Source organism: Carettochelys insculpta, chromosome 3 (genome assembly GCF_033958435.1).
Source record: "Carettochelys insculpta isolate YL-2023 chromosome 3, ASM3395843v1, whole genome shotgun sequence".
NCBI lineage: Eukaryota > Metazoa > Chordata > Testudines > Carettochelyidae > Carettochelys > Carettochelys insculpta.
The window spans coordinates 204,233,417-204,247,889 of record NC_134139.1 but is presented as its reverse complement, the minus strand read 5'-3'; the positions used below and the strand labels follow the sequence as shown (position 1 = coordinate 204,247,889).

Genomic DNA, 14,473 nt, shown 5'->3' with positions numbered 1-14,473 from the left:
CCATAAAATGTAAAGGAAATGGGCACTGTTTATTTACAGTGTTGCATATAAAGTATCTGTAATAATTAAATTAATAATTTCCGTGCCACAATGGGCCATAGGAAAAAAAAAGTCTGGGAACACCTTCTATTGTAGGTGCAACCCTAATACTTCCCTACCTCACAGGGCTGCTTCAAGGAACTAATTCATTGTAGCTTGTAGATACTTTGGTGACCAGGACTAAAGAGAGAAAACTACATAAAAACCCAACAGCATTTTGAAAAATCAACATACACTTTTAGTTCCTTCTGTGATATGGAGCGCATTATCTGTTTTGATCATGTCTTTAAAAAAATCATACAGTGACATTCCAAGTTTTTGTAGAGCCTATTCTAAAGGAATAATATTTGCACATTATTTTGTAAAATGTGCCTTTGTACCTAGGTGGCATGTGAAAACACAATCATAATGTCAAGACTGGCAAATGTATTTGCAGCTTTGGTTTCCCAGAGGACTCTAATTGTCTCTTCACAAAGGAAGAGCCACTGATATCTCTATCTACTGTCCAAAAATCCAGGGCCTGATAGTATTCAGATGCATTCCCTAGTGACATAAGGCTAAGCCATAAATTTCTGCAAAACTGAAACCTCTGTTAAAAATAGAAGTCAGGCCAATGGTTCTCAACCTTTCTAGGCTACTGCACCCTTTTCAGGCATTCAACTAATTAAATGACTTGCCCAAGGTAAAACAGGATGTCTGTCTTGCATACTGCCAAGTTTCACCTCCCTTGAAAACTGTCACAGCACATTACCACCTGAACATCAGTTACTTCCTCTTTACCACATAATTAAAAAAAAATAAATCAACTGACAGATACATTGCACTTACATGTCGGTGAACAGCACATAAAGCAGTATAAATAAGTCACTGTATAAATTTTTGTTTCTACTGATTTCACGAGTGCATTTTACATAACCTGTGGCGAAAATCAGGCAAATATCTAGATGAGTTGTTGTCCCACAGAAGACCCCCAGCATAGCTTCAGCGGTATGTGTAACCAGGTTGAGAAGCGCTATAAGGTTGCAAACTAGAAACCTGAACAGACACAAAACTTGCAATATCTGTATCACAAAAAAACAAAAACAAAAACAAGAAGAGGATATCTGCACTGACATCTGCAGATGCGGACATCCAACGATATAAAGTGGCTATCCGCAGATTTGTGTGGCTCTGAAGATAACCTTTTGAATAGAAACCAATACAGTGCTGTCTTTGAAAGTACGCAAACATGCAGGCAGATCCACTGCCTCCGCTGTCGCTTATCACTCCACCAGCCAGCCAGAGAGTGAAGTGAGTTTGACAAAGCAAGAGTCCAGTTAAACTGCTGTTATTAGGAATGCTATGGACAGTGACAAAAATGAGAGCAATCATGTGACCTTGAAGTCTGAATCAGAGCCAGGGTACTGGAGCTCTTCGTGGGGAAGTTCACCAAAACAGAGGTTAATAAGAGAAGGAGCCAAATAAAAGGACATAAAGGAAACAAGCTTTTAACTTAGCATATATGGGCGGAGTGATGAGTTTGCTCAAGTGGAAAAAGCACAATATTGGGCGTCAGAAACTCTAATCCCATTAACTTTGGTACTTGGCCATGGGAAAAAATTGCAGCACCTCTGTGCCTCAGTTTTCCCATCTGTAAAATGGAACTAATTATATTTCCCTACATCCTTCAGCTATTCTGAATCTTAACTCACAATTGTTGCTCAACATTTTTCAGATCTTCTGACGAATAGCACTGTGACACTATAATCCTAACTAAAAACAGCTCAACTGACTGAAAATAAACTATTTTCCTTCCCAGGTAAATTATACATACAGAATGACATTTCACAGAAAATATTATGACTAAGGTTTAATTTGACTGAATTTTGACTCCATGAGCAGCCTTCTTCTTTGGCTCTAATAGAAAAGAGACAAAGATGTTAAAAGCCTCATGTCCTGCATTTCTTGCTTTTTTTTTTTTAAATAAAAGGTGGATTCCAAGATTCTTGCTGTACTCGAGGCAGTGGAAGAAGATGAATAGAATGCACCATAAAAAGATGCCACTGGGATCAGTTAAATCCAGCAAAATGGAAAGCACTGAGAAACACTGGAGCCAAAACATAAAATTGGATTAAACTCGATATGTTTCCATGGCAGGATATCAATAAAAAGGGAACCTCATAAAGTGACAATGAGATGGCTTATTAGTCCAGCCAATAAAAAAAAAGTACCAATGACCAGATGCTCAGGTGGAGTAAATCAGTGGAGCTGTGCTGAAATCAATGGAGCAATGCTGATTTATGCCAACTGAGGCTCTGGCCCATTTCTGGCCCTGTATATGTAAACTCAGTCGTAAAATAACCAAACAATTTGAGCCATAAAATTAATGAGAACTGAGCCTGTATATGACACAGTTCTTCTTTAAAGAGCTTTCCGAACACTTAATAAGCCTCTCAGCATCCTCTTGAGGTGAAGGCATTTTATGAAGGGGAAACAGAGCCAGATATGAAGCTATCAGCCCACAGCTATTGAGTGAGACTATTAAAATAAGACTGGCTCCCAGTCACAATTTCAATACCATGAGGCAGAAATCGTCAGATTATTTAAGCAGCACAAGGAAGGTCACATATTCATAAACTCCAAGGCCAGAAGGGACCACTGTGATTCTGACTTCCTGAACGCAGACCACAGAACGTACCCACAGTAATTCTGAGATCGGATATGTTTTTTCTAAAAGATCAATCTTGATTTAAAAATGGTCCATGATAGAGAATCCACCAGGACCTTTAGTAAAATTTTCCAATGATTAGTGACTCATGGGGCTTCTCTTCATTGGTGGGGCCTTTTTTCCCCCAAACCAAGTAAACAGCATGTTCACACTGCCACATGAAAAAAAATCGAGATAAAAGGGCCTTCCTGCGAAATAATAGTTCCAGTTCTGCAAATGATTTTCGTCACACCCCCCAACACACACACATTTATGGGCTCATGCGAACGCTCCGTTTTGCAAAGCAATTTTTCAACTTTTCTTATTTTGACCTTGGGTCATGGAAAAAAAGCATCACTGAAAAAACCAGGCACTGCGGGCACAGTCTCGCTTTTAAAAATTCATTCCCTATTTTCAGTCTGGTTTCAAGGGTTGTCATAGCCGGGGGTGGTAGCGGGGATAAGCTCCCACTATCTCTAAAATGCTCCCATGGCGTGCGTCTCCAATAGCCTCTGACAACCGAAGTCCAGCTCCTGGCCTTCACGTGTGGCTTAGTTTCTAAGCCCGGCGAAACTGTTTGCACTGACAGGAGAAGGGGCGAAGGCGGATGACTGGCACCTTCAAACCAGCTGCTTCGGGCAGGTGGGGCTCGTCAGCCTGGGAAGGCCGCCCACCTAGGAGAAGGAAACTCTGATTTAAAACCTCCGCTGCCTTGTGGCAATACCTAGTCATGGGAAAGGCTTCGGGAGTAAACCCTGAGGAAAAATCCAGAGATGGAGACCCCTAAGGCAGTTTGAGGTTGTGCTCAATCTCACTCTGGCAGCTCCTGCAACGACATTGGTGCCAAGCTGTACTGGCTTCTGCCTTTCCCTTGGATTACATCAGTGGCGTGGAGAGGGGGAACCTGCTGCTGGGCATCAGCTGGTTCTTCAAACTTACTGGCCCAGGTCTGCGCCCTGGAGAGGACACTCCGGCATTGCTTTCTGAGCGGTGACACAACACGGGAAGCAGCAGTTACCGGTATTAAGCCACTGCACTCGATTGGCGTAGAGTGAGGCGCCAGGGGTTGCTTCCGACGGTGGGAGAGGTCTTCAGATCTCATTGGGCAGTTATCGCCCGCCTCAAGCTGGGCAGCCCTCAGCCAAGTAGGTGCTGCCTCGCCACAGTCCACTTGCTCCACTCAGTGTGTGGGGCTTAGGGAATCACCGACAGGTGGATTGTTAACCTTACACCAGGCAAAGCAAACAAGCAACAAAATAGTCCAGCCTTCAGGCTGGGCACATGGAGCGTAAGGACCATGACTCTGGGCCTTACGGAAGACCTACAGAGCATTAGTAACCCCCGGAAGACAGCAATCATTAACAACGAGCTGAGAAGACTGCGGATGGACATCGTGGCCCTCCAGGAAACAAGGCTATTGTCCTCTGGATGTCTCAGGGAGAAGGACTTTTCCTTTTTCTGGCATGGGAAGCCTCCAGAAGAGACCAGGGAACATGGTGTTGGCTTCACAATCAGAAACAGCCTAGTTGGCTCAGTCATACCACAAAATGTGGGAACTGAGAGAATGCTGAAAATCCAGCTTCAAACACCAGTGGGCATGGTCAACATCTTCAGCGTCTATGCGCCTACTTTAACTTCTGCCCAGGAAGTTAAGGACAAGTTCTATGATGACCTTAGCATTGCCATCAGTGAGGTACCTTCCCATGAGCCTTCAATGCCAGAGTCCACAGCTGGCCATCCTGTCTGGGACAGTTTGGAACAGGGAAGATGAATGAAAACGGACAGCGCCTCTTTGAACTCTGCTCCCAACATGACCTTTGCATAACCAATACCTTCTTCAACGTCAAACCCCAGCACAAAGTTTCGTGGCGACACCCAAGATCGAAACATTGGCACCAGCTTGACCTCGTCCTCACCAAACGCAGCCGTTTAGGTAATGTCAGGGTGACACGTAGCTACCACAGCGCAGACTGTGACACTGACCATTTGCTCGTGTGTAGTAAGGTGCACATCCAGCTGCAAAGATTCTTTTGCTCCAAAAAGGAAGGGAGGCTGCACATGGACACTGGCAAGACTCGTGACCTTTCAAAAGTATGCGAGTTTGTCCCAGCACTTGAAGAGGACTTGCCCCGCCCAGACGACACTGATATCAGCAAGAGGTGGGAACAACTACGGGACATTATCTATAATACTGCGATATCTACCTTTAGGAAGAAGACAGTCAAGTCTGCTGATTGGTTTGAAGCCCACACTGAAGTGCTGACGCCCCTGATTGAGAAGAAGAGACAGGCACTGGCTGCATACAGGTCCTCTCCCAGTGAGGTGAACCTGCAGGCACTCCGGTCTGCTTGGAGTCAAGTGCAGCAGGTTGCTCGGCGGTGTGCCAACGATTACTGGCTCCAACTCCGCTCCAAGATTCAGCAGGCCGCAGACACTGCTAACATGCGAGGAATGTACCATGGGATCAAGCAGGCCATCGGTCCATCACAAAGAAAGACTGCCCCACTTAAGTCAGCCACAGGCGAGGTCTTGAAGGACAGAACCAAGCAGATGGAATGCTGGGTGGAACACTCCTCACAGTTGTACGCCAGAGAGACTGTAGTTACAGAGAGAGCCCTGAATGCCATCGAGCCACTGCCCACCATGACTGAATTCGATGCTGAGCCCACCTTGGAGGAACTCAGCGACGCACTGAAAGCACTCTCTTCTGGAAAACGCCCAGGGAAAGACGGTATTCCCTCAGAAATCCTCAAATGCGCCAACGGTACCCTAGTTTCAGAGCTCCATGGAATACTTTGCCAATGCTGGAGAGAAGGCAGCGTACCGCAAGATATGAGGGATGCTAACATCGTGACTGTCTACAACAACAAGGGTGACAAAAGCGATTGTAACAACTATCGCGGCATCTCCCTTCTCAGTACTGTGGGGAAGCTATTTGCACGTGTTGTTCTGAAGAGGCTCAATGTTCTTACGGAGAGAGTCTACCCTGAGTCTCAGTGTGGGTTCAGAGCTGAACAGTCCACCATAGACATGGTTTTCTCTGTTAGGCAACTACAAGAAAAGTGCAGGGAGCAGAACAAACCTCTGTATATTGCCTTCATCGACCTGACCAAGGCATTTGACCTCGTCAGCAGAAAAGGTCTGTTTGCGATTCTGGCTCAGATCGGCTGTCCCCCAACTCCACTCAGCGTAATTAGGGCCTTCCATGAAGGCATGAAGGGAACCGTTGTATATGACGGATCCACATCTGAACCCTTTGAGATTCTCAGCAGAGTGAAGCAGGGGTGTGTGCTGGCTCCAACGCTGTTTGGCATCATCTTAGCAGTTTTGCTCAAATATGCCTTCAGAACTGCTACAGAGGGCATCTCTCTCCGCATGAGAACGGACAGCAACCTCTTCAAACTGTTGAGGCTTAGAGTGAAGACCAGGGTGCATACGAAGAGTCTAAGGGAGTTCCTTTTTACTGACGATGCAGCTATTGCTGCTCACACTCAGCAGGAACTGCAGTCACTCATAACTCGCTTTGCGGATGCATGTATGGAATTTGGCCTCACAATCAGCTTAAAGAAGACCCAGGTGATGGGCCAAAACATGGGTAAGGAGCCATCTATCAATGTGCTAGACTATGAACTGGAAGTCGTCCATGACTTCGTGTACCTAGGCTCGACGATCTCGGACAACTTGTCACTTGATAGCGAGATCAACAAGCGCATTGGAAAAGCCGCCACAACGTTCTCCAGGCTGACGAAGAGGGTATGGGCTAACAATAAGCTCACTGTACATACCAAGGTGCAGGTCTACACAGCCTGTGTTTTGAGCACATTGCTGTACGACAGTGAAACATGGACTTTGCGCTCAAAACAAGAGCAGCGGCTCAACACATTCCACATGCGCTGCCTTAGGCGCACACTCGGTATCTCATGGCAGGACAAGGTCCCCAATAGCGCAGTGCTTGAGAGGGCAGGCACCGCCTCCATGTTCACCCTTCTCAAACAGAGGCGTAGCACTGGCTGGGCCATGTCTCATGCATGACGGATGGCCGAATACCGAAGGACCTTCTCTTTGGCAAACCGGCGTCTGGAAAGAGGCCGAAAGGGCGACCTAAATTGCGCTACAAGGACACGTTCAAGCGTGACCTCAGCGCTCTCTCTATCAGTGTGAACACCTGGCATTCGCTCGCCTCAGACAGGCATGCCTGGAAACAGGGAGTGAAGGAAGCTCTTGTTATGTATGAAACTACCTTGGTGAAGGAAGCGGAAGACAGGAGATCCCTCAGGAAGATCCGTGCCCGTGATACCAGAGCGACATCTGACTACTGCTGCTCACAGTGTGGAATGGACTGCCACTCCCTCATTGGATTGCACAGCCACAGAAGACGCTGCTCAAATCAGTCCAACTGGGGTGCAAACCTATGATCCCTCGGTATCGAAGGATGCCTACTATATTTTCAGTCTGAATTTCCAGCCACTGGATCATGTGATACTTTGCTAATGTGAGGAGCCCCTTTTTAAATGATTGTTCTCCACACAGAGTACTCAAATCATTTTCTCTTTGTTAAGCTAAATTGTGCAGTACACTCAAAACACCAATGGTCCAATGTCTTAGGCCAAGGGTAGGGAACCTATGGCCTATGGGCTGGATCCAGCCCACAGCTTGCTTGCCCGAAGTGGGGGGTGGCAGCAAGGGATAAAGAGCCATATGTGCCCCTCAGAGCTGCACAGGTAGTCCTGCCCCCTCCTCCCACACAAAAACAGACCCATTCCTGCACCCTGCCTCCCACCCAGACCTCCACCCCCAGCCCATTCCTGCACTTTCCCTCCTGCCCAGGCCTTTCACCCCATCTCCCACCCAAACCTGTCGCCATTCCCATCAGCCCATCCGCACAACAAGCCCCCACCCCAACTCCCGCATGGGGCTGGAGTGGGAGGGGAGGAATGTATCTCAGTCAGAGGCCACATCGGTGAGGGTTGAGGGCTTTGTTTGTTTGTTTTGGGGCGGGGGGGCTTTTGCTTCTCAGGCTTGCGTGGCCCCCCCAACTGATTTTTCTGTGGCTCAGTGGCCCCTGACCTAAAAAAGGATCCCCACCCTGCCTTAGACCTTGTGTCATCATTTACACATGCACAAAGTGACCACCAGTATGAATGAAAGTGGAAGTCTGGTTCAGTAGTATTTTATACCCACTTCGTACTGGCATAAATGGTGCCTAGCAGTGCAAGCTTCAGCTTGACAGCTGAAATCCTGGCTCCACTGAAACCACTAGGAGATGTGTCTCACTTGGTGTGATAGAAGCCTGAGATATGCACTGACACACCCATTCCAAGAAGGGAGCAGAGGAGAGATCCTCCAAGCAGGCTACAGCAGCTGCACAGGATGCAACCAATCAGGCCCCAGGAGGGCTATATGAAAAGGAGCATCAGAACAGAGAGCTGAGCTGCTACTAGGATCTGGAGGAGGAGGACTCCATGCCCAGCTGCCTGAAGAAACCACAGCATGAGAGCTGGGGAGGTGGGACAGGGACCAGGGAACCTTGATGGAGTTCCTGGCTGGCTTCAGGAACTGGATGAGGCCTGAACTTGGGGAAGGCCCCAAGAAAATAGCACCTCCTGGGGGAAGCCCTGGGGATACAGCCCCATACCAGGGCTAAGACTAATTAAAGACTGAGCCCTGGTGGGGCTAGAGAACCCACCTGAACCCCACTAAAAGGGGGTCACCAAAGAATGAAGACACATGCAACCAGAGAGATGCAACTCACAAGAGATGCAGACCACATCACACTTGGATTTCACTCACATACTTTAAACCGAGAAATAAGGGAGCAGAGACTCATGGTTGTAAAAGCAGTAACACAGGATTCCTAGAGTCTATTCTCAGCTCTTGATCGAGTTACTGGACATCAGATTCTCCACCATCAAATGCAGATGTCAGAAATCAAACAGCAATGTTGCAAGACAATTAATTTTTGTGAAGCATCCTGAAGGAAAAAATACTGTAGAAGTGCTCAGTGTTACTTCTTCTACAGCCCCAGGAGAAACCAGAGCTGTAACAATGGGGTGACACACATGTGGGGCCACAAGGCTCCCTCAGATTTGCTGCTTGGCTTGTACTGGCTCACATAGCCTGAGTGTGCTCATAACACTGCTGAAGCCAGCTGCTCTCATGCTTTCCCATCCCTCCTCCTCCCCCACCCCACAACTGTCTCCAGGCACAGGTGGTCTCTGAGCTGGAGATTTTTAGATATATCAGGAATCAAGTAAATACAAGCAGCTGAAGGAGGGAGCGAAAAGGGGTGTAGGATTCTGAGATGTCCTCATTAGTTCTAAGTATTCAGAGAGAAAAGAGTCATTATTTGAGGCCCAGGCTATTCATTAACTTACAAACACAAACTCATCAGTAGCAACTGAGATGAATGGAAGCAATTTCTGTAATTTCATATGCTGCCACTGCAGGCAGGAACAGAGGGTTTAACTAGCCTTTGCTTTGTGCTTAGATTTGTTTCTGAGGCCTGCAACTAGATATGCTGTAATAGGAAAAGTTTGTTTAGGTTTGCATACTAGTAGATAAGATGTTACAAGGCAATCAAACACCCATTATCTAGGTTTGGTGAAACTTATTTTTATAAGCAGTCACCTTGCTGCTTGAAGTATCATTTAAAGCCACTAGTTCCACAGAAAAGATAACCCTAAATGAACAGTTACCTGCACGTTTTCTTGTCAATTGTTTTTTAAACAAAAAGTTGCTTCCAAGTTTGCAAGGAATGTCACACAGTTTTCCCATTGGTTTAACTTTAGACAGACTGAATTTTCCAGATCTAAAGAAGTGGGTCTGTCCCATGAAAGCTCATCACTTAATAAATTACATTGTTAGTCTTTAAAAATGTTGCAGGACTGCTTTTTTGGTTTTGGTTTTTTAAATGGATTAGAGTTGACTCTTGAAAATATCACTGTGCTTTGGATATCGTCTTGTCTTTTGGAATTTTCCGTTTTCCCACATTTGGCTTGCATGCATGCACATGCTCACATTTCCTACTCTCCTATCCCCCTTATTAAGGCTTGGTCTATACTAGGCAGGTAAGCCAACTGCAGAAACGCAATTCTAGCTACAGCAATTGCATGGCTAGAATCCACTTATCTGAAATTGACTTACCTGGCTGCCCACACAGAGGGAGGTCTACGGGAGAAAACCCCCAATAGACCTCCCTTACGCCTCACTACATCGAGCAGGACAAAGGTCGACTGCCAACCCCAAGTAGTTCAATTTTGCATGTTTCTACCAGACGTATGAAACTGAACTCAGACAGATTGACACTGAAAGGGGCGGTCTTCCCCGCAGTATAGACAAGCCCTTAGGGTTTCTACTTCACCTCCTTTAAGGAACATCCCTTAGTTGAGGGAGGTGCTGTTAAGAAGTCAGTTTAGATTGCCAGCTCTTTGGGATATGGTCCCCCTTTTTGCACGGTGTGTACAACAGCTACTTCAGTGGGGTCCCAGCCTGTGACGGGCTGCAAGGTGCTACAATAATATACATCATAAACAGTGAAAAGAAACTCCACACGCCAGTGGGGTTGTGGATACAGAATCTGGACACCAAGCACAGAAGCCTGAACAAAAAGTCTGCTGCTCCATGAAGGAGTCCACAAATTTAGCAAATGCCACCCAGAGAAATTTGGTCTGGAAGCATGTACAGACAAGACACCAGTCAAGGACCCCACCAGCCAGGGAGAACCCTCCTGCCCACATCCTCCTCTAGTTCTGATAAACAGCCACATTGGTCAGTGCCCAGCAGCCACAAAAGAGGTCTCGGGTTAAGAGCGCCAGACGGACAGCCCCAGAAACCACACAGGCAGCAGGAGCAAGAACTCCCCACACGTCTTCAAAGGGTTCCAGCTCTGACATGACACAACCACCCCTAGCGACAACAGAAGAGGGTCTCCATGATCTAGTCAGGCCATGGTTTCCCACGGGAGACAGTCAATAGGGGAGCCAATTTGAACAAGTGCCCACATTACACTTGGCACTATTGTGAGCAGGACTGTGACCTTACAACACACGGTGCAGGGGTGCTAACACACCCGGGTCACAATTCACTTCAAACCAGTGACCTAGAAAGGGAAAAATCCATTTTCCATTGTCACCCACCGCAGCAATCTAGTCCTCCTATTCGTTCCATTTAAAAACTGTTTCGACCCACTGAGAATTATTGTTCCTCCATTTTTTTTCCTTCTTTTTTTTTTTTGCTTTTAATCTTTAAGAAAAAGAAAGGACCAGTTCAGAGTTAGCCTGAAGTCACATGACCCCTTTATGGCTTTAAGGGGAGTCACAGGATCGATACAGCCTGCAGGCAAATGACAGCACACTTACACTCAATGTTTGTGCCGAGCCGCCAAGAGAAACTGATAACAAAGAACTGGCTTGTGTGTATTTGTCCCACTACTGGAAAACAAGTGTCTGATGCGTACACATTGTTTGATACTCACCACAGTGGTTTTCAACCTGTGGTCCACAGATCTCAGGAGGCCTTCAGACTAAGATTTCAAAAGGGGTCCTCACCTCCATTCAAACACTTTTAAGGGGGTCCACAAGTGAAAAAGAGGCTGAAATCTTCCATCAGGGCAGAGAGGACAATGCAACTGAAACCATACAAAGTTCTAGGTGGGTTTTTAAACTAACTTGAAGGTGGTCAGAGGCTACAATGGAAACACAAGAACCTATACAAAACAGAATCAGAACTGCTCAGATGTACATCACAAGACCAACAAGAAGTCCTCTGGCACCTTACTAACTAAATAGCTATTTTGGAGCATATGCTTTCATGGGCAAAGACCTGCTTTGTCAGAGTGCTTCCACCACGCATGCATGTCAGTGGAAAGGCATCTACATCCATGGAGGCCATGCAAGTCTTGTTGAATCTGACAAAGCAGGTCTTTGCCCGTGAAAGTTTATGCTCCAAAATATCTGTTAGTCTACAAGGTGCCACTGGATGTCTTGTTGTTTCAGAAGATACAGGCTAACTCAGCTACCCCTCTGATACTTGTCACAAACCGATACTCCCAGACACATACAGATCTTCCTTTAGCACAAAAGACAACAGCCTCTTTCAGCAGGAAGACTGAGTCCAGTCTTCTGCAGACATGAAGTTCCAAGTGACACCAGAAAAATGGGACACAGATTTATTATGATCTGCGGAAGTATGAAGATCTGCCTCCCTCAGACCTTGTCCAAACTAGAGATCTAGGAGAATGATAAATTACATCCCAGTGACCACTCATGTGATTCTGTATGTTGATGAATGGAGAATATTCTATCATAGGCTCCCCCTTTCAGTGATAAATTTGAGACCAGGCAGCAATACAATCCCTTGTAATTGAAGAGCTCAGCTGCTTTCCCCCGAATAGCTGTATTATTTAATTGCACACATCTAAAGTCAGAACTTCCCAGGTGGATAAAATTATCCAACAGGCAATCAATCTCCTAAGGGGGCTTATTATCAGATCAGAATAAGAAATGAGCGATTATTCATCCAACAGCTGTGAAAAGCTCTGCTCCATTATAAGAAAACAGCTATGATGAAAACATCCTCATTGTTTTATTGTAGCTCTTCATGAGCAGCTATGTAGTTATACCTGTGACATGACATCTCCAATGTGAGTTCCTATTTCCAGGTCTTAGAACAACATTGGCATGAGGGATGAGGGGGAATTAAACACTCCACCCTCTCTGAGGCTGAAATTTCTCTTGGCTCTGGACTGAGAATAATCACATTTATGTTTTTGAAAGTTTGATAAAAATTACCTTGGCTGATATTACTTGAATGTGTTAGCAGTGAAGACTTTTAACTAGTTAAAGTTATTCTGTGTTGACTGGGAATTGAACCCAGACCAACTGCTTGGAAGGCAGCCATGCTGACCACTACACCACCACCACCATTGTTAGTTTGTAGTTGACCCCCCGGACGCCCCCAGTTGCGTCACAAAGATGTCTGCAAGAGAGACCTCAGAGAGGTAGACATCGAGCTGGACAACTGGGAAGAACTAGCAGACAACCGCAGAAGATGGAGGCAGGGGTTACACAAGGGCCTTCAGAAGGGCGAGTTGAAGATCAGACAGCTAGCAGAGGAGAAGCGAGCGCACAGAAAGCACAATAAGGACTTGCCAGACACCCACTACATCTGCAAGAGATGCAGCAAGGACTGTCACTCTCGTGTGGGTCTTCATAGTCACAACAGACGCTGTAAATGAAGTCTTCAATTGAAACTTTTAAGGGCGCGATCCATAGTCTATGCAGACTGAAGGATGCCTACTACTAAAGTTATTAGTTCCTTTTGTTTGTCACAACACAGCTCATTTGTGGCATAGCTGAGAGTAGTTTGTGTGTCTGTGTTCAAACCATTAGAGAACATATTGCTTCTTGGTGGGGCAAATATTTATCCTTTCTGTGCTCTTTAAAAAGCCAGGTCACAAAGGAGCCAACATATATCAGTTTCAATTGAATTGAGTCTTCACAACCGCTTCTGATTTCTGCAGTATCAGCTGGATTTAAAAGACAATGTATGTCACCTTCGAAGTTCTTCCATACTTTATTGTTGAGATTAGTAGCTTGCACAATGTATTTTCATATGTCTTCAATGGGAATTATGATCCAGCTTAATGTGGTGGATTTGTACTCAATCCCCCTCAGGTTTATGCAGCAAGAACTATAGAATTAAATTTCTTTCACTTACATAGATATAATTTACTCCAAAAGAAAATGCCAAGAAACTTACAGGCCTCCCAAAAGAAGGATTAACAATGGATTGTTCTTCTCCATCCTTTTCCCTTAGCGGAACCAATGTACAGTGGCGTAAGTGTCTTGTAACTAACTCTATAAAGGCACAGAAGACAACGCAACTGAAACCTTGCGAAGTTCTAGCTAGGTTTTTATTTTGTGTTCAGGGGGTTGAAATCCTACCACCATCACCTCCCAAGCTGCTTGGGCCCCACTGATTTCAGAAGGAGCATGAGACAGCTGGCCCACGAGGAAAGAGGAGAGAAGGCACTTGATGTCAAAATAGATAGCAGTCAGCAGAACAGGAGTTAGCCAGGCAGAGACCAGTCACCTGCAATCACTGCTAAGTAGGAACTTGGGGGAAAGATCTTGGAAAAGAGGAGACAGAATTGTGGGGATGGATTGCAGAAAAAGAAAGCTTCATCTGAGCAGTTTGAAGGGAGAACCTATAATTTTTTTTAAAAAATAAGGAAATAATTTAAAGGTGGGAACATACGCTGATTTTGAAGGGATGGGAGTGGTATTGGCTTTGAAAGTTTGGCTTGAAATGATTTTCAGTAGCAGACTGTTCTATTAAAAGATGTGCATGTTATATTTTTACAGCTATTAGCATCAGCTGATCATACGGTCAGTTGCACACCACTCTTATTGGTTGAGTTGGAGTTACCAGAGCTGCCAACGCAAAGTGTTCAAAACAAGTCAGGAACAACATAAGAAGAAAAATAAAAGGAGGGTTTTTCTTTATTTGCCTTCTAGCACTTGAGCATTGGGAAGTGAGGTCACTAGCATAGCTTTCCTCTGCAATTGTGTTTGGCTTTTAGCTTCCCTTAGCAACCAGGAAGGCTTAAATTACAAGCTGAAAATTTTGCATGGATCACATGACTCCCAGAGCTGGTGCATGAAGGAAAAAAAGGGTAAAAAAAAATTATTCCAAAGCTCACAATACAATTGTGAGCATTGGCAACACTGGACTGCACACCCACACAAT

The 14,473-nt window shown here is 45.6% G+C and overlaps 1 protein-coding gene and 1 non-coding gene across 3 annotated transcripts in view; both read right to left on the bottom strand.

The window, feature by feature from the left end:
• Positions 1–14,473, bottom strand: part of EXTL3 (exostosin like glycosyltransferase 3) — a 246,123-nt gene that overhangs the window by 226,268 nt on the left and 5,382 nt on the right. The window lies entirely within an intron of this gene.
• TRNAG-UCC (transfer RNA glycine (anticodon UCC)) lies at positions 12,574–12,645 on the bottom strand. Its single transcript has one exon. It is a non-coding gene; the product is annotated as a tRNA-Gly (tRNA).